Source organism: Oncorhynchus clarkii, chromosome 1 (assembly GCF_045791955.1).
Source record: "Oncorhynchus clarkii lewisi isolate Uvic-CL-2024 chromosome 1, UVic_Ocla_1.0, whole genome shotgun sequence".
NCBI classification, from domain to species: domain Eukaryota; kingdom Metazoa; phylum Chordata; class Actinopteri; order Salmoniformes; family Salmonidae; genus Oncorhynchus; species Oncorhynchus clarkii.
Window position 1 is genome coordinate 48,542,523 of NC_092147.1, and position 20,696 is coordinate 48,563,218.

The window sequence follows — 20,696 nt, forward strand, 5'->3', positions numbered from 1 at the left end:
ATTTTGGTTTCATCTGACCAGAGCACCTTCTTCCACATGTTTGGTGTGTCTCCCAGGTGGCTTGTGGCAAACTTTAAACGACACTTTTTATGGATATCTTTAAGAAATGGCTTTCTTCTTGCCACTCTTCCATAAAGGCCAGATTTGTGCAATATACGACTGATTGTTGTCCTATGGACAGAGTCTCCCACCTCAGCTGTAGATCTCTGCAGTTCATCCAGAGTGATCATGGGCCTCTTGGCTGCATCTCTGATCAGTCTTCTCCTTGTATGAGCTGAAAGTTTAGAGGGACGGCCAGGTCTTGGTAGATTTGCAGTGGTCTGATACTCCTTCCATTTCAATATTATCGCTTGCACAGTGCTCCTTGGGATGTTTAAAGCTTGGGAAATCTTTTTGTATCCAAATCCGGGTTTAAACTTCTTCACAACAGTATCTCGGACCTGCCTGGTGTGTTCCTTGTTCTTCATGATGCTCTCTGCGCTTTTAACGGACCTCTGAGACTATCACAGTGCAGGTGCATTTATACGGAGACTTGATTACACACAGGTGGATTGTATTTATCATCATTAGTCATTTAGGTCAACATTGGATCATTCAGAGATCCTCACTGAACTTCTGGAGAGAGTTTGCTGCACTGAAAGTAAAGGGGCTGAATAATTTTGCACGCCCAATTTTTCAGTTTTTGATTTGTTAAAAAAGTTTGAAATATCCAACAAATGTCGTTCCACTTCATGATTGTGTCCCACTTGTTGTTGATTCTTCACAAAAAAAATACAGTTTTATATCGTTATGTTTGAAGCCTGAAATGTGGCAAAAGGTCGCAAAGTTCAAGGGGGCCGAATACTTTCGCAAGGCACTGTATATGTGGACACCCCTTAGTAGTGAATTCTGCTATTTCAGCCACTTGTATCCAATCGAGCACACAGCCATACAATCTCCATAGACAAACACTGGAAGTAAAATGGAATTACTGAAGAGCTCAGTGACTTTCAACGTGGCGCCGTCATAGGATGCCACCTTTCCAACAAGTCACTATGTCAATTGTCTGTCCTTCCAGAGCCTCCCGGTCAACTGTAAGTGTGGTTATTGTGAAGTAGAAACATTTAGGAACAACAACGGCACAACCACGAAGTGGTAGGCCACACAAGCTCACATAATGGGACCACAGAGTGCTGAAGCGTGTAGTAAAAATCATCTGTCCTCAGTTGCAACACTCACTACAGAGTTCCAAACTACCTCTGGAAGCAACTCTAGCACTATAACTGTTCATCGGGAGCCTCATGAAATGGGTTTCCATTGCCGAGCAGCCGCACACAAGCCTAAGATCACCATGCATATCACCAAGTGTCGGCTGGAGTGGTGTAAAGCTAGCCGCCATTGGCCTCTGGAAACATGTTCTCTGGATGAATCACGCTTCACAATCTGGCAGTCGAATCTGGGTTTGGCAGATGCCAGGAGAACACTATCTGCCCCAATGCATTGTGCAAACTGTACATTTTGGTGGAAGAGGAATAATGGTCTGGGGCTGTTTTTCATGGTTTGAGCTAGGCCCCTTTGTTTCAGTGAAGGATTTTTTTATTTTGTATATTATCCCCTTTATAAATTATGATCTTGTCTCATCACTGCAACTCCCCAACAGGCTTGGGAAAGGCAAAGGTCAAGTCACGCTTCCTCCGTAACATGATCAACCAAACCCCGCTCATTAACACCCACCCACCTAACCCAGAAGCAACACTGTTGAACTGACAGTCAGCCTGCAAGCGCCCGGCACACCAGAAGGAGTCGATAGAGCGCGATGAGCCAAGTAAAGCCCCCCCGGCCAAACCCTCCCGAAACCAATTGTGCACCACCCTATGGGAATCCCGGTCACGGCCGGTTGTGACACAGCCTGGGATGGAACCCTGGTCTGTAGTGGAGCCTCAAGCACTGTGATGCAGTGCTTTAGACCGCTGTGCCACTCAGGAGGCCTAAGTGAAGGGAAATCTTAACGCTACAGCATACAATGGCATTCTAGACGATTCCATCCTTCAAACTTTGTTCAACTTTCCTTTTTCAGCATGACAATGCCCTCGTGCACAAAGCAAGGTCCATACTGTACAGAAATGGTTTGTGGAAGAAATTGACTGGCCTGCACAGAGCCCAGACCTCAACTGCATCGAACACCTTTGGGATAAATTGGAACGCCGACTGCAAGCCAGGCCTAATCTCCCAACATCAGTGCCCGACCTTACTAATGCTCTTATGGAAAGCAGGTGGCTGCATACTTTTGGTCATGTAGTGTCATTTTTAGTGATGATGCAATTAAATAAAAGGCCTCACTCTTTCCTACAATTTCCTCTATCTTTGGTTATGTTACCCTGGCCTTTGCTTTCCAGCGGTGAAAAAATTACTCAAAAGTCATACTTGAGTAAAAGTAAAGATACCTTAATGGAAAATGACTCAAATAAAAGTGCAAGTCACCCAGTAAAATACTTATTGAGTAAAAGTCTAAAAGCATTTGGTTTTAAATATACTTCAATATCACACGTAAATGGAATTGCTAAAATAAATACTCATGTCAAATTCCTTATATTATGCAAACCAGGCGGCACAACTGTTAAAAAATGATTTATGGATAGCCAGGGGCACACTACAACACTCTGATATTAATTTACAAACCAAGCATTTGTGTTTAGTGAGTCCACCAGATCAGAGGCAGTAGGGATGACCTGGGATGTTCTCTTGATAAGTGTGTGCATTGGACCATTTTCCTGTCAAACTGTAACAATTAATTTTGGGTGTCAGAGGAAGAAAAAAACCCCGACTTGAGTAGTTTAAAGTATTTTTACTTAAGTACTTTAAACTCTACTTGTATCCAGTTGCAAGTGTTGATACATTTATTCGAGCAACATAACACCCTGCATCCTACTGCTAGTTTACCAATGAAACCAGATGTTGCTGGAAGTGGTGCAAAAAAATAATTTAGAGTTTGTCAAAAAATGTTTTCGCAAAGGTAGAAACTGTTACAAAGGATGAGATCGTATTACGACATGCTCCTGTCTGAGCGCGCGAAGCGTCACTATAGTCCACACGCCGCCTTCAGTTTATTCGCAGTCGAAGGGAGGAGAGCTAGATAATACGCAGCAGTGTATTGTAGTGGTGCTAGTGTAGCAGACTATTTGGGTTTCAGACCTTGTATAATTCTCGAATTCCTCCTGAGGGATAGAGAATATTTGGACACTGGGAACACGTCGGCGCACCTAGCCTACAGCAGCAATGAATTCACGCGGTTTCCGGTTCTTCGTCGCTATCTCTGAGCTGAAGAAGACTGTAACAGTATGAATAACGTTAGTAGCTAACTAGAGCAGTCGACTGTTTCCATACCTGGGTTTTCAGAAAAGTAAAGCATGACAACGTCCTCCGCGGGGTAAAACTACGACTGACTATATTATGTTATGAGGTGAGTAACCTCTACATGTTTACTATAGCCTACAGTAATTGCTGCATTATTTTCCCGGATTTAGCCATATGTTCCCACGTTGTGGATCCTAACTGTATAGCCTAATTCATTTTAAGAAATAATGTAATAAGCTACCTTGATCCAATTGTCTACACACAATATACACACAAATAGAGCTAAAAACTTGATTTACTTCATATCCCTGGTTTGTCCTTTCATAGAAAAACTTAAACTACTGTAAATTCAACTTCAACATTAATTCAAATGGCATTGTACATTTAAACGTTTGTGAATACATACTAGCCTACTGTATACTTCTACTATGCCGTTTCATTAGAAGAAGCAACCTGTAACAATGTTACATCAAAGTACTGCATTGACAGATGTCAGGTAAACTGTTTTGAGAAACTATGAGAGGAAATTACAGAGAGCACAATGGTAACCGAAAAACAAAATATATTAATCATTGTAGTAAGCATAATAGTTCATAAACTGTCATAGGTTTTCCTAATCTTGTAGAACAGCTCCTGTCCTGGGGTGAGCATGACAGCTCCATGGGTCCACAACCTGGTCTCAGTGCATTTCGTATTATTCTGGTCGTAAATCCAAGACAAATCCATTTAGTACGATACGCTATATATACAAAAGTATGTGGACATCCCCCAAATGAGGGGATTTGGCTTTTTCAGCCACACCCGTTGCTGACAGGTGTATAAAATTGAGCAAACAGCCATGCAATCTCCATAAACAAACATTGGCAGTAGAATGGCCTTACTGAAGAGCTCAGGGACTTTCAATGTGGCATCGTCATAGGATACCACCTTTCCAACAAGTCAGTTTGTCAAATGTATGCCCTGCTGTTGTTGTGAAGAGGAAACTTATATGAGCAACAACGGCTCAACCTCGAAATGGTAGGCCACACAAGCTCACAGAACGAGAGCCGATTATCTCACTACCGAGTTCCAAACTGCCACTGGAAGCAACATCAACACAATAACTGTTCATCGAGAGATTAATGAAATGAGTTTCCATGGCCGAGCAGCTGCACACAAGCCTAAGATCACCAAGCACAATGCCAAGCGTGCCGATATTGGACTCTGGAGCAGTCGAAACACCTTCTCTGGAGTGATGAATAACACTTCACCATCTAGCAGTCCTACGGACAATTCTGGGTTTGACGGATGCCAGGAGAATGCTACCTTCCCCAATGCATAGTGCCACCTGTAAAGTTTGTTGGAGGAGGAGTAATGATCTGGGGCTGTTTTTCATGGTTCGGACTAGGCCCCTTAGTTCCAGTGAAGGGAAATCTAAAGCTACAGCATGCAATGACATTATAGATGATTCTGTGCTTCCAACTTTGTGGCAACAGATTGGGGAAGGCCCTTTCCTGTTTCAGCATGACAATGCCCCTGTGCACAAAGCGAGGTCCATTCAGAAATGGTTTGTCGAGATCGGTGTGGAAGAACTTGCCTGGCCTGCACAGAGCCCTGACCTCAACTCCATCGAACACCTTTCGGATGAATTGGAACACCAACTGCGAGCCAGGCCTAATTGCCTAACATCAGTGCGCGACCTCACTAATGCTCTTATTGCTGACTGCAAGCCAGTCCCCGCAGCAATGTTCCAACATCTAGTGGAAAGCCTTTCTAGAAGAGTGGAGGCTGTTATACCAGCAAAGGGGGGACAAACTCCATATTAATACCCATGATTTTTTAATGAGATGTCCGATGAGCAGGTGTCCATATATTTTTGGTCATGTAGTGTATGGTATGTATTAATTTGTGGATGTCCATCATCCATTTTCGTATTATATGTTACGAATTGGCAAAATGTATGATATGTTATGAATTCTAGTTAGGTGGCTAACGTTAGCTAGCTGTCTAACGTTAGTTAGTCTTGGGGTTTGGGTTAGGGGTTGTGATTAAGTTTAGGAGTTAGGTTAAAGGGTTAAGGTCAGGGTTAGGGTTAGGAGAAGTGTTAGCTAAAAAGGTTAAGGTCAGGGTTAGGGAAGGGTTAGCTGAAAGGGTTAAGTAACCGTCTGTCTTATGTAACCATACCAAATGTAACATATCATATCAATTCGAGTTTCCCAAATTAATGTTTACTATGTTACCTCTAGTCTATGAGACCAGGCTGGGCTTCAGGGCCTGTGGCCAAACAGCTACTCATTACAGCTACAGACCATAGAGCAGAAGCAGCTATAGTTTCTGTTGGCTGGAGAATGCATGGGGCTCATTATTAGGGGTCACTGTGAGTAGTGTATCATGATAAAACTTTGTTACTTAGACATACTGTAAGGCTAATGAAATAATTGTTTTATTCTTTATATATTACAGAAATCAATAAGAGATAATTGAAAACATCCAATACAGCAGTATTACATGTTTTCTAGAAGAGTTGTCTCTTAGTGCTGTCTCCTAGCCTGTGATTGATTATTAAGCTCCCACATAAACTGTTCAGTTAGGTGTAGCGTCAGGCAATGATGAACATGATGCCTCATCACAATTTCAATCAACAGAGCTTCTCACATTTCATGTCAAATCAAATCAAAGCTATTCACAGAAATGTTGCAACACATTTCATATAAAAATATATAGTTAATTTAATACTAAAAGTTGCAGTTTCTCCTCTTTTTATATTAGCATATTTTATGAAGACATTTGTGTTTCCAAACAAAAATCAAGACTGACATTTTGCTCTACATATTCTAATTGTTGACTGTCCCAGTGTCCACAGACATTAGCCAGCTTGTGAGTAATCAAAGCAGCCATCTAGCTGAACTGGGTGGAGCACCAGTTATCCAGTATCTTTCCGTGAAAGGTTAGACAAATTCCATAAATAATTGTCCAGAGAAGTTTCGTTATAATGTATCTTTCCAATGGCATGGCACTGCGATTATCTCAGGGGGATAAGGTCAGTGGGGCCAATTAATATGTAATCAGCCTTGCTTGCAGTGTTTGTGTGGACACCATCAAGCTTACTGTGACAGTAAGGATGTGAGACTGTGAGGCATAATCAATGGCAACTGAAGACTGTCTGTGACAGTGAAAGTGTGTTTCTGGTTGCACCTCTTGTTTCTGTGTAGCCAGCAACTGCTGCAAGTTTCCCAAATGGCACCATTTCCCTATATAGTGCACTGCTTCTATTCAAAAGTAGTGCAGCGTATAGGGAATATGGTTCCATTTGGGACACACAGTCTGTGTAAAGAGGCCTTAGAGCCAGCTGATGACAGACTGACTGTATGAAGGAATGGACTGTGTCTGTGTGGACTCTGCCATGTTAAGGGGGATAGCTACATTAAGTGAAGCACCGATGCCAAGATGAGCAGCAGAAAGCAAGTCTACATCCCAAATGGCACCATATTCATTATTTAGTGCACTTCTTTTGACCAGAACTCTCAAACGTAGTGCACTTTATATAGGGTTTATGGTGCCATTTGGGATCGCAGCCGAAGACTCGTAGTACTTGAGGCATGGATCCAGCTCCCATCTCGGAGGGATCAGAGATGCTGCTCTGATGGTGCTGGGTGGCCGTCAAATGCTTAGCTAGTTCACTGAGCATCATGCTGATGCAGGGCTTGAATTTCATGTTTGTAAAAGAGGGAGGAATCGAAAAAGAAACGGCTGTATGTAGGCCCCCCTTCGTATTGCCGCCCATGATTTTGTCTGTCTCGCTTCCAGTGTTTACTCAAGATTTGAGATTTGAGTCTTGAGTGGCGGTGTGGCTAAGCTTCCCAAAGCTGTATCCCTAAATGCAAGATTTTGAATAGAACCCCCCCCCCCCCTCCCCCCACACACACACACTTTTTCATCAAATCGACTTTTCATTAAGGTAGCAATTTTATTCCAATGTATATTTACTGCTGCACATTGCATTTTCTTTGAAAGATTATCCTTTTGAATGAACCTTTCAATTGAAGACCTTCTTTTCAAACTTGTTGGCCTCGTGTTCTACCACAAGGTGTAACAAGGTGTGAGTCAACTGGCATTTCCTTTGTTCCCATAAAACGGATGGAAGTAATTTTCTGGGAGATGCTATAGTATTGGAGACATCCCATAAAGGGTGCAAGTGTTTATGGCCTCATAAAGTTACTTTTTTTCTGCTGTTTGACATCAAAAGGGTGTTTGTTGATATCGTCTGACAGGCAATTAACAGTGTGCTAGTCCAAGACATTCCAATAGGGAGAATGATAATTAGATGTCCGTTTTGTTATCCACTGTAAATGTGACAGGAGGGCTCATAGTTGTCAAACTGCTGGCACTGGGGAATTAGGACGAAGTCTGCGAGGGAATTGAGAGGCACATGGATTTTTATTCTGTTCTTCTGATCATTTTACTTTTCATCAGGCAGTCTGAGATTCTGAATATATTTTCAATAAAACAAAAATTGTTGTCCAACATCATTGGTATGCTCAATGGATCATTTTACATCTCGAAAAGTTGACTTTTGACCACTTTCACCCACAATTCCCTAGTTTTAAAGTTCTCATCATGTCCTCCAGAGATCTTGCAGATCATGTGGCTCATGCTTATGGTAAAGACCGCTGTAGTTGATTCAGTCTTATTTTTATGACTGCATAATTCTGTCACAAGAGAATTTAGCTTGAGTGAGAAAAGTCATCTGCATCAGCTGGAGCTGTGCACTAGATGAGGAAGAATATTAGAAAAATATCAGGAGTTGAGATAGTAAAATGGTGGCAAAATGTTCTCATTATTTTCTGTTAAAAATGAGTCTATCACCATAGAAGTGTCTTGTTGAACACGGGAGGCATTGCTGCATTTCTGCATTGATCTGAGTGCTATTGTCATGAGGGAAATTTGTTCTGAAGCTTGTGCTCTTTTACCATCGTTGTAATGTGCTGTGAGTCACGGATGTGTTGTTATTTGTTCTACTGGCATCGTTGATGGCGTAGGGGGTAGTGTAAGGAGAGAAGCTTGTTAAAAAAATATTGAGTGTGGAGGGAGAAATGAGAGGCAAGTCAATGAGTGGCAGGGAGGGCAGAAACAGTTAGTGACACTTTGGTGAGGAGTTGGGCTGTGAGATAGGGTGGGGATTGCGAGAGAGGGAGAAAGAGAGATAGCACGGCTACCGATTGCCATTGTTTACAGCAGTTTTTTGAGACAACCTAGATACCACATAACGTTCTGAGAACCAAATATTTCGTAGAGCTTGGTGAGTGTGGTTGTCCAATGGTTATTTTGTATACAGCTTTCCCACAACCTTCTGGAAATGGTGCAGGATAGTTGGTTTGGCTTTGGAACATTCTCAGCACATTTAAAGAACATGACAAAATAACACTATTTTATTGGTATTTCATTACTTTAAAAGAACATTTCCTTAAAGTTTCAACATGGTTACATTTAATACATTTTTTTGGTAATGTTCTAGGAACGTTCTCCAACTGGTTTGACATTGGGAATGTTCTCAAATAGTTAAGAAACAACATTCTTTTGTGGGAATTTTAGTACTTCAGCATAACATTTTCTACATAATGATGTTCTTCAATTGTTCCGAGAATGTTAAGAAACAACATTCTTTTGTAGGAATTTCAGTACTTCAGCATAACGTTTCCTACAGGTTTCCTCATTGTTCTATTTAATGTAATGTTCTTATCATTATGAGAATGTTCCATAAAAACCACAAGAAAACATTAGTAATGTTCAAAGAACTTTCTAAGAATGTTTAAAAAAAACATACATTCTGTTCTCAGCGTCAACAAAACTCTTTATCTTCTATCTTGTTAAGTGTGTTCAGGTTTATTGGCCACACCTGATCTTAATGAGTGCATGCTTCCTTTGAAATGGGGTCTGTTTGAATAGACTAAACTGAACAGCTTTGCATGAGTTTAAAAAAACATGGCAAGTTAGCTCCATCCTGGTGGTGCAGTGGACTAATTCCATGGATAGACAACAGAAGATCATAGATTCAAATTTCTCTGTTGCCGGGCCAAAATAAAAATAATATATGTGTTTGCATGACAAATGCCTAAGAAAAGTAATTTCCATGTGTCCTATCTGTGCTTGGAGTTCAAAACAGTTAATCCAAAGTTATTGAAACGTCCAGTGAAAGTTAAGGGAGTTATCCAAAAACCTCCAAATAACCTTAACATTTCATTGAAAACATTCACACAATTTTGAAAAATTTCTCAGAAAGTTATTTAATTACCTTCAAATAATCTATAATTTCGGTTCTCAGAACTTTAATAAAACCTCCCAGGAAAACTTTCAGGGGACCATAGTAAAAGGTTATCAGAACCTCCCTGCAATCTAAAAATGAACGTTCCCAGAATATTTCATTTCGGTTCTCAGAACGTTTAAAAAACATTCAATTTTACTGGTCAGGAAACTTATGGCTTTCTTCCCAGAACCAATTAGAAACCTAAAACATAAGATACCACAACTTCCAACGAACCAAATGTGCTAGCTGGGAATGATCTTCTCTTGTGTGAGTCTTGGAGCTCATTTAAACTGGTGCAGCATGCAGTACAGAGCAACTCCCTCATGCTTCTCAGACAGACACAGACAGAAGAACAAGCAGAGAAAGATACTTCTTAAACATACAGCAGTACAACAGGCAGGTGAGTGTAGCTGCCTGTAGCTGGGCTATTTCAGGGTTTGCTATGTAAAGCTAGAGTATAATATTTGCTCTCTCTGCTACTAGCAACTTCGGATGATCACAATCTCTCTTTTCAGCATGCTGTTTTGTGTTGTTGTTAGAGGTAGACCTAGAGGCAAATCTCATGGTCTTTCTATGCCACTCTCTGTGCATCTTTCTCTCTATCTCTCACTGTCACTCTCCCTTCTGCCTCTCTCGGTCTCATTCTTGCTGTCACTGTCTGTCATTTTTGTACCTGCCTCTCTCTTCCTCCCTCTCTCCCATCGCTGCACTCCTCCTTGACAGTGAGTTGTCTCGCCTCGTGTACTCAGGATGTGTGGTCTGGTTGAATTAACCAATTTCAAGTGTGGGGGGGAGTCAGTCAGGACCGCTGCATGTGGTTCGCCTGCCGTGTGGTGTGTGCTGAACAGTACGCTACATGTGTTGTATTTCTCCTACTTTTGCAGTGTATTGCCACACAGCACTTAATTTCAAGGCTTTCTAACAGTTACTACCTACCCGCCACATTGGCAGCCTCACAACAAAGCTATGTCTCATTCTAACCATTTAGGGCTGTGCTGTATCCAGATTTTCATACTTTCTATACCATACAGGGGTATACAGTATTACCCAATGTGCACACAAGGGGCACTACCCCCCCAGCCCCCCGCAAGATTTTTTAAATGTAAAAAAAAAAATGAATATCATACCGTCTGTATTTTCAAATACCCCTGTATACGATATAAACAGTATATCGCCCAAGCATATATTTGACATGCTGTTAAGCAGGGCTGGGGTCAATTCGTATTTTCTTAATTCAATTCAAAACAATGAATTAGAATGGAACTAGAATTGGCCACACCCCACAGGAAGCAGCATTTGATTTGAATGAAACATGAAAGTCTCATTCATTTGACAATTTTTTTATCAAAAAGATATGACACTTAATGCAAAGAATTAAAATATTAGTTTGATTATAACTCGTAGATTTCCGTTTTTTTCTTTGTCATGAGATTGTTTCCTTCCATACTGCAGCATTTGATCTAATGCATTCTAGGAAATGTATTCTGATATTTAAAAACATGACTGGAATTATGAATAATTATGAATTATTATAGACAACCCGCAAGATGATCTTTTTGTTTTTGAGTTTTATTACATTTCACTGAATTGAATTCTACTTCCTTACCCTCATTCAAATTCAATTCAAATTCTGCTGACTGTGGGGTGTGGCCAATTCAAATTTAATTGAAATTCGAGAAATTAATTAAAATTAAAGAGCAATTTGTTCAATTCAGAATTGACCCCTGCTGTAAAAAAAAATTTAAGGAGAAGGTGCATGTCACTCCAAAACCACATGCACAGCTATAGCCTCATGTACAAAATTGCAGCTGCAGGGGGCACACAGTGCCATAGTCTCCTATTGTGACTCATACATAACATTCTGGTGTGCTCAAGGCGTCAGTCTACACCCACTGGGCACACGAGTCAATTCAATGTCTATTTCATTTTGATTCAACATAATTTAATTTAAATGACTTGGAAACAACGTTGATTTAACCAGTGTGTGCCCAGTGGGCAGTTGGGAGTGGAGCTGTCGAGATTACTCATAATTAAACAATGAATGCACTGTTGGCGTGTTTTAATGGCTGGAATGAATGATGTTTTGCTTAGCATTATTGCATACTATTGTCTGTCTGCTCATTGTGATGAACTACCATGCCTGCAGGGGCTGGAAATTGCCAGGGACCTCACGATATGATATTATCACGATACGAAGGTGCCAATATGATATGTATTGCTATTCTCACAATTCTATATGTATTAGGGCTTAGGGCTGTCCCTGACAAAAAAATTGAAAATGTGTGTGTTTTAATCAAATCAACTATATGCACTGAGCTTGTCTGATGCTTTAAGCAAACTGCAAAATCGATTAAGACACTGGAGGGAGTCCGATCGCAATTGATTTGATTGTGTCGGGCCTGGCTCAGACTTGCTGCACTGTGTTTAAAATAAAAAAACAGCGAGTGACTGTGTGACTGTTGTCTCTCCTCCTTTCTGCAGCGACCACCATAGAACATAAACAGTGTGGATCGCACTGTCTGTGTTGCTGAAGCTGCAACATAATTACAGCCATTTTTGACTGAAAAGTTATGTTACCGAAATCCCTCATTTGTCTAGGAAAAGCATTCCCTATTCTTTCAACCTTTGCTCTGTTTGTGAAAAATGTACAGTATTGTTCACGTGCATGCGATGCATAGGACCTGACCTGTAGCATAGCATATCATAATCACAACAATAAAGTGGTTATAACAAACTTTGAACACCGTAACACATGACAGCAAAATGGATGCAGAGGATGTGACAAATAAATTAGAAATGGGGGAATGTTTTGTGGTTGCTCAGCGGGTAACGGGGAAGTCAGATGTGTCAAATAAATCTGACTGTGGAAAATACTGGAGATCAAGATAAATAAGGTAAGGAGAAAGCAGTGTGCATATTATGTGTGCCAAACAGGTGCTGTTCGATTACAATATAATTTTTCTGAATGTTTGGAACAATGTAAACAACACTAAATAAATAATAAAAAATACCAGAGATGTGTAAAGTCTTTAATACAGCACAGCAAAGATTAAAAACTGCATAATTTGTTTATTCAACGTGGTTGCGTGAGGCTTGGTGCTCACGGAATCAGCAGGTTATTAAACAAACACTCAAAAACAGGCAACAGAAGCAGGATCTGTCTTATTTCTGTAGATATATATGGTTTATTTATCAATCCAGGCACATTTAACAGTTAGGCTATTGATTTTACAGTAGACATAAATAAGTTGGGGTTTCCTCTCTCCTCACTTTTCTTAGACAATTAAGGCAAGGGCTGTTTTCTCTTCTAACTCCGCCGCATTGTTCTCAACACCAATATGAGGGTTAACTTTGCTATTATGCACATAGCAGCATGGTCTAGGAAATGGCGCCAGTTCGACAGCGCACCGATGTGTTTCAGAACCGCGGACAGCGACCACTATCCAACACGGGAGAAAGCGCATTTATTATAAAATAATATAACTTTTATTTGTGTTGCAACATTGTTCTTATATAATATAACCATATACAATTTCAGTAGCACATCTTGGACTGTGCCATCCCCACGACCTCCACAATGGATCAGTCCATTCAGACAGGCTCGAATCAACAGCCTATCGAGCAAACAATTGACCAGTCGAGCAAACAATTGATGCCTTAATGGTGATTAGATACTGCAATTCTATTGCAAATTTGATGTTCCAAACATTTGTTCGATGCTAATGCAGAACGCCATAGGATGTTTTTGTGTTGGTTAAGGCCAGTCAGGTCTGGAGAGAACCAAGGGCTATATCTGTTCCTGGTTCTAAATTTCTTGAATGGGGCATGCTTATTAAGGAAGGCATTTAAATACAAAAAAACAGGCATCCTCTACTGATTGGATGAAGTCAATATCCTTCCGGGTCGATTAGAAAGGCCTGCTCGCTGAAGTGTTTCAGCAAGTTTTTTTTAGAGAGTTGGATTTTTAAAAGTAGAAGTTCAAATTGTTTGGGTACAGACCTGGATAGTAGGACAGAAGTCTGCAGGCTATATCTGCAGTAGATTGCAACATTTCCCTCTTTGGTCGTATCTATCTGAAAATGTTGTAGTTAGGGATGGAGATTTCAATAAAGGTTAAATAAATAAATAATTATATAAGAAGAAAAATACCAGAGTTTTGGCGCAGGTACAGCAGACTAGCGCTACCTAACGCTAACTAGCAAAAAAATTGGTTGCGTTAGTTTGGACACACCTACTCATTCAAGGGTTTTTCTTTATTTTTACTATTTTCTACATTGTAGAATAATAGTGAAGACATCAAAACTATGAAAAAACATATGGAATCAATTTTCTTTTAAACAAATCAAAACATATTTTAGATTCTTCAAAGTAGCCACCCTTTGCCTTGATGACAGCTTTGCACACTCTTGGCATTCTCTTAACCAGCTTCACCTGGAATGCTTTTCCAACAGTCTTGAAGGAGTTCCCACATATCCTGAGCACTTGTTGGCTGCTTTTGCTTCACTCTGCGGTCCAACTCATCCCAAACCATCTCAATTGGGTTGAGGTCGGATGATTGTGGAGGCCAGGTCGTCTGATGTGTGTTTGGGTCATTGTCCTTTTGAAAATCAAATGAGAGTCCAATTAAGCGCAAACCAGATGGGATGGCTTATCGCTGCAGAATTCTGCGCTAGTCATGCTGCGTGCCTTGAATTCTAAATAAATCACAGTGTCACCAGCAAAGCACACCCACACCATCACACCTCATCCTCCATGCTTCACGGTGGGAACCATGACATGCAGAGATCATCCGTTCACCTACTCTGTGTGTCACAACGACACGGCGGTTGGAATCAAACATCTTAAATTTGGACTCATCAGACCAAAAATACAGACTTCAACCAGCTTAATGTCCAATGCTCGTGCAAGTCTTTTCTTTATATTGGTGTCCTTTAGTAGTGGTTTCTTTGCAGCAATTCGACCATGAAAGCCTGATTCACGCAGTCTCCTCTGAATAGTTGATGTTGAAAATTGTCTGTTACTTGAACTCTGTGAAACATTTATTTGGGCTGTAATCTGAGGTGAATGAACATATCCTCTGCAGCAGAGGTAACTCTGGGTCTTCCTTTCCTGTGGCTGTCCTCATGAGAGCAAGTTTCATCATAGCGCTTGATAGTTTTTGCGACTGCACTTGAAGAAACTTTCAAAGTTCTTGAAATTATCCGGATTAACTGACCTTTGTCTTAAAGTAATGATGGACTGTCTTTTCATTTTTGCTTATTTGAGCTGTTCTTGCCATAATATGGACATGGTATTTTACCAAATAGGGTTATCTTCTGTATACCACCCCTACCTTGTCACAACACCACTGATTGGCTCCAACACTAAGAAGGAAAGAAATTCCACAAATTACACTTTTAACAAGGCATACCTGTTAATTGAAATGCATTCCAGGTGACTACCTCATGAAGCTGGTTGAGAGAATGCCAAGAGTGTGCAAAGCTGTCATCAAGGCAGAGGTTGGCTACTTTGAAAAATCTCATATCAAATATATATTGATTTGTTGAACACTTTTATTTTGGTTACTACATGATTCCATATGTGGTATTTCTTCACAATTATTCTACAATGTAGAAAATAGTAAAATAAAGAAAAACCCTTGAATGAGTAGGTGTGTCCAAACTTTTGACTGGTGTGTGTGTTTGTATGTGTATGCTAAGAGGTGTAATGGCTCAGAATGGGACTAAGTGAAGCGTATGGGTGTCTGCCAAGGACTGGATGAACAGCTGATCTGCTTGGAGGTGCAGGAGATTTATGACCCCCCAGAACAAAGCGGTGTCTGCCGTGGAACTATAAACCATAAATCACACAGAACTGGGTCAGACCGGGTCAGCAGCTCCTCTCATCTGTGTGTGTGGCTTGTACCTGTGTGTGTGTTTTAAGTGTTTTTAATGCTTTCCTCTGAAAATTGATCTCCCTGTCTCTGATGTTTGTTGACATACACTACCGTTCAAAAGTTTGGGGTCACTTAGAAATGTCCTTGTTTTTGAAATCATTATTTGTTTGTCCATTTAAAATAACAACATAAAATTGATCAGAAATGCAGTGTAGACATTGTTAATTTGTAAATTACTATTTTAGCTGGAAACGGCAGATTTTTTTATTGGGATAGGTGTACAGAGGCCTGTTATCAGCAACCATAACTCCTGTTTTCCAATGGCACATTGTGTTGTGTTAGCTAATCCAAGTTTATAATTTGAAAAGGCTAATTTATCATTAAAAAACCATTTTGCAATTATGTTAGCACAGCTGAGAACTGTTGTTCTGATTAAAGAAGCAATAAAACTGGCCTTCTTTAGACTAGTTGAGCATCAGCATTTGTGGGTTTGATTACAGGCTCAAAATGTCCAGAAACTTGTCAGACAATTCTTGTTCTGAGAAATGAAGGCTATTCCATGAAAGAAATTGCCAAGAAACTGAAGATCTCGTACAACGCTGTGTACTACTCCCTTCACATAACAGCGCAAACTGTCTCTAATCAGAATAGAAATAGGAGTGGGAGGCCCCGGTGCACAACTGAGCAAGAGGTGTCTAGTTTGAGAAACCGACGCCTCACAAGTCCTCAACTGGCAGCTTCATTAAATAGTACCCGCAAAACACCAGTTTCAACGTCAACAGTGGAGGCGACTGCGGGATGCTGGAACACAGGAGTGATTGTTGCTGATAATGGGCCTCTGTACGCTCATGTAGATATTCCATAAAAAATCTGCCATTTTCATGTACAATAGTCATTTACAACATTAACAATGTCTACACTGTATTTCTGAACAATTTCATGTTATTTTAATTGTCCAAAAATGTGGTTTTCTTTCAAAAACAAGGACATTTTTCAGTGACCCCAAACTTTTGAATGGTAGTGTAGATTCAAGTGGTTCCTCGAGTGGCTTCTGTATTTTCCAGGGGAGGATTTGAGCTTTTGTGTGTATTACGGACATATACGATGCTGTGTTCCATATGGATCACAGTGGTTCATGTTCCTTTAATTAATATTGTAACCTTGCTTTCCTGAAGTCTTTGCTGTCTAGATGTATTCTGTGTAATAATTGCAAAATGTTTAGGTGTCAATCAAAGCTGATTATTTATTATCTTGTTCTAAAGCCAAAATGTCACTGGCTTTTTTTATTACCTCAAACTATTTTCTGCTAATTCTATTATAAACCTTCATTCATCCAGCCTTTATCGAGGCTTTCCACTGACATGAAGCATGTATTTTGATATAGACTGTAATATCTTAATGGCAAATTATCTTTTAGGTTTAGTGTAAGGTTGTAATTGAACTAGCAAAGTATTTGCCTGTCTGTGTCTTTCAATGCTATGGTGGTTGGTTTAATACGGTCAATACGTCTGCTGTGCCTATGGGGATCAAGGCTAAAGGTGAAACATGGATTTATGCAAAGGTAGTGAGGCCGATCATGCCATTGACATGCTTTCATTTTACTTTAATATACAGAACTAAAAAAAATCAAAATCCCTTATTGACTTGTTATACAACATTTCAGAGACACATACGTCAAGGCAAAGTAGCCTAAAATGGGTATCCAGGGCAATTCATTTCTAGAGTTTGTGTAATTTCAGGAACCTATTTCAGTAAGTAATTTAAAAAAAGCTGGGATGAATATAGAGATAAATAATCTGTGTCAGGAATAGGAAGTGGGGAGAGAAAAAGATGGATCTTAATTTAGTTTGTAGTGTTGCTCAAAGAGGCATTGAGTCGCTGCTGGAAATCAAACAATTGCAAATGCCTACCTGTGTTTAGGAATGGAACTTATATTGTCAAATTGATCTCCAATGTCGAGCACAGGTGAGATGGCACAGTCGAGCAAAATTAAACATCTTTGAGCAAGCGAACACTGAGTCGAGAGCACAGAGGATTGGTCCCGCGAGCAGAGGATGAGTGCTGCAAGAGCACAGACCAGTCGAGAGATCAGAGGATGTGTTCTGCGAGCAGACAAGCCAAACTTGAGAGCTTGCGGGCGAGCAGAACATTATTGCTGCAGATCAAAAAGAAAATGTCTGAATCCAAAAATATTGAGCCGTAAGCAAAGAAACATGGTTCAAGCATGTAAAATGTATTTAAAGCATTGTTCTCCAAAAATAATCACATGGCTTTGTCCAGTTTTCTCTCTCTCAAGTCTTTGCACCTTTGGGTTTCAAATATCAATTGTTTTGATTGGATTTCAGGTTGGTGTGGTTGAGCTTAGAGGCAGGTGTTTTTCTAGAAACCTTAGATTGGTCACTTTCACTGGAGTGATGGACGAACGAACAAGTACTTTCCCTTGGCTAGTCCAGTGTTGTGTGATTGGTCTGCATGACGTCTTCTTTGGTGCATGACGTCAAACAAATGTGCTTCAGAGCCATCGGTTTAGCTAGCTACATACTCTCATTGGCTAGCTAGCATTCTGTTTTGTAAGATATGTTTGTATATTGTGTTAGATTTGTTGTTTTATAAAAGTAAATAAACATGTTCAGCCAACTAGCCGGCTTGAACAGTAAGCACCAAACGACTTGGGAAAACCAGCTTCAACTTGATATATAAGCAAAGTAATTGGGAAATAAGTTAAATATCTACTAATCCTTTAGTGGACTCTACTTGCTGAACTTAGCTAGATAGCTAATTACTTGTTTGTCTGTATGACGAAAAGCAAACAGTCAGCTCTAGCTAGGTAACACAATTTTCTTAACTTTTCCACAAAGTGTGTGTTATGTGTTTGCTTGATATGAGGGAGTTCAACCTCAATACATTAAACACTAGGTACTGGACATAATTTCATATAGCTAAATATAATTACTCCATTGTTGGGAATGACATGTGGGTACACACATAATAATGACATAATGATAACATTGAAATAATGGAAACACTACTGGGCTAAATTAAATGAAGGCAGGATCCAATATTTGCGGTATTTATTCCTCCCAAGGGCACTCACAGCATATGGGGATTTGAATTATATAGAGACATGAAGGGGAAAACCTGCTACATCAATACAATACATAACCAGTGCCAAATAATATAATGTAAACTGAAATGTATCTGATTAACCAGCTAAACGCAGGTTAACATGTCATCATGGTACACACAGAATTCAAAGGAGGACTGAGAACAAAGCAACATCATGCATTCACCAAACATTTAACAGAGGAAAACATATTTGTTTTATCGTAATTATCTGATTGGGAACTACCATTGTCTATCAAATTACATTTGGCATTGGACGTTTTATTGAGTACAGGCAGTAATACAGGAATCAAATCATATAGGAAGTCTCATCGGATCAGATGTTAGCCATCTGTGGAAAGAGCACAAGTAGAACAAAGATAGAAGTGCAACCAGATAACAAATGTATCATTCAACATAAGATTCCACCTAAAACAATGACACTGTACCGCTTGCCTGATGGTAGGAGGGCAAACAGGAATTTGAAGCTGGGCACATGCTCCACCTCAATGCCATCAATGAGAACTGGGGCGTGGCTGCAGCTTTTAGACTTCCTGTAATCCACAATGAGCTCCTTGGTTTTCTTTGCATTGAGGACCAGGTTGTTTTCGGTGCACCATGCAGCCAGGTGCTTGACCTCCTCTCTGTAGGCTGACTCGTCATTGTCACTGATCAGGCCTACCATGTAGTGTTGCCTGCGAACTTAACGATCGTGTTGGAGCCGTGTACAGGAACGCAGTCGTAAGTGAAGAGGGAGTACAGGAGGGGGCTCAGCACACAGCCCTGTGGCACACCGGTGTTCAGGTTCAGGGTTGAGGAGGTGAGGTGACAGACTGGGGTCTGTTGGATAAGAAGTCCAAAGTCCAGTTACAGAGAGGGGCTGATCCCTAGGTCATGGAGTTTGGTGACCAGCTTAGAGGGAATGCCCGTATTGAATGCTGAGCTAAAGTATATGAACAGCATTCTCACATAGGTGTTGGTTTTGTCCAGGTGGGTCAGGGCAGAGTGTAAAGCTGTGGAGATGGCGTCCTCTGTAGACCTGTTCGGTCGGTAGGCAAACTGGTGGGGATCCAGTGTTGGAGAGAGGCAGGACTTCAGGTAGGCCAAAAGCAGTCTTTCGTGGGGGTGAGTGCAACAGATCGGAAGTCATTCAGGCTTGATGCGGTCGACTACTTCGGCACTGGCGCAATGGTTAGCCATTAGGGTTATCAGTGTGGTTAAGGTTAGGTTTAAAATCAGGTTTAAAATTGTATGAATTTATGACTTTGTGGCTCTGCCAGCTAGTGACCACTTTGCACAGTTGGCTCTAGTACATAAGTAATCTCCATAAATGCCAACCTGCATCTGTGGAGGGGGTCTTCACTACGTTCTGGCTGTTTTCCAGACAGCGGTAACGCTGGAACGTGTCCCAGGCACTGTTGTTGTCAAGGTCACCTCCCTCAGAACCTGTGAAGTTCTCCTAGTTCTGACAGTGGGGCATCAGCCCAATCTATAGAGAGGACAGAAAGATAAAGAAGATGGAATTTGATTTTGTATGAGTCGATGAGTGTGTATGGGATCTGGACATCTCTGAGTAAAGAGTAGAGGGGCAAGCTCAGTCTAGTCCATCCCAGCCTTGAAACACTGGTCTAGAGAGCACCACATATCTGAGGAGACAAGAGAGAGAGAGAGAGGGATGTCACAGAACATTGCACTAAATCACACACAGCAAAAGTGTGTGCAAAAAAACCCACGAGCATAACATACAGAGCGTGCACGGACTCAAAGTAGACTCATATACACAAAACGGATATCCTGCACTACACCAGGGTCACGTTAGCTTTCAAAAGTCTGCATTTTCAAAATGTAGACACTCACAAAAATCTGTGTTTTAATACACTGAACAAAAATATAAATGCAACATGTAAAGTGTTGGTCCCATGTTTCATGAGCTGAAAAAAAAGATCACAGACATTTTCCATACGCGCAAAAATTCAAAAAAATGTCCGTCATTTCGCAAAAATGTTTTTACGTTTGCATTCCTGTTAGTGAGCGTTTTTTCTTTACCAAGCTAATCTATCCACCTGACAAGTGTGGCATATCAAGACACTACTAAACATCATT

At 40.6% G+C, this 20,696-nt stretch overlaps 1 protein-coding gene across 1 annotated transcript in view; it reads left to right on the plus strand.

Moving 5' to 3' along the window:
* Nucleotides 1-3,124: 3,124 nt before the first annotated feature.
* Nucleotides 3,125-20,696, plus strand: part of LOC139416468 (alpha-1,3-mannosyl-glycoprotein 4-beta-N-acetylglucosaminyltransferase C-like) — a 189,788-nt gene continuing 172,216 nt past the window's right edge. The window contains exon 1 of the mRNA XM_071165097.1: nt 3,125-3,439. The gene's annotated coding sequence lies outside the window, so the exon portion shown is untranslated. The remainder of the gene's footprint in view (nt 3,440-20,696) is intronic.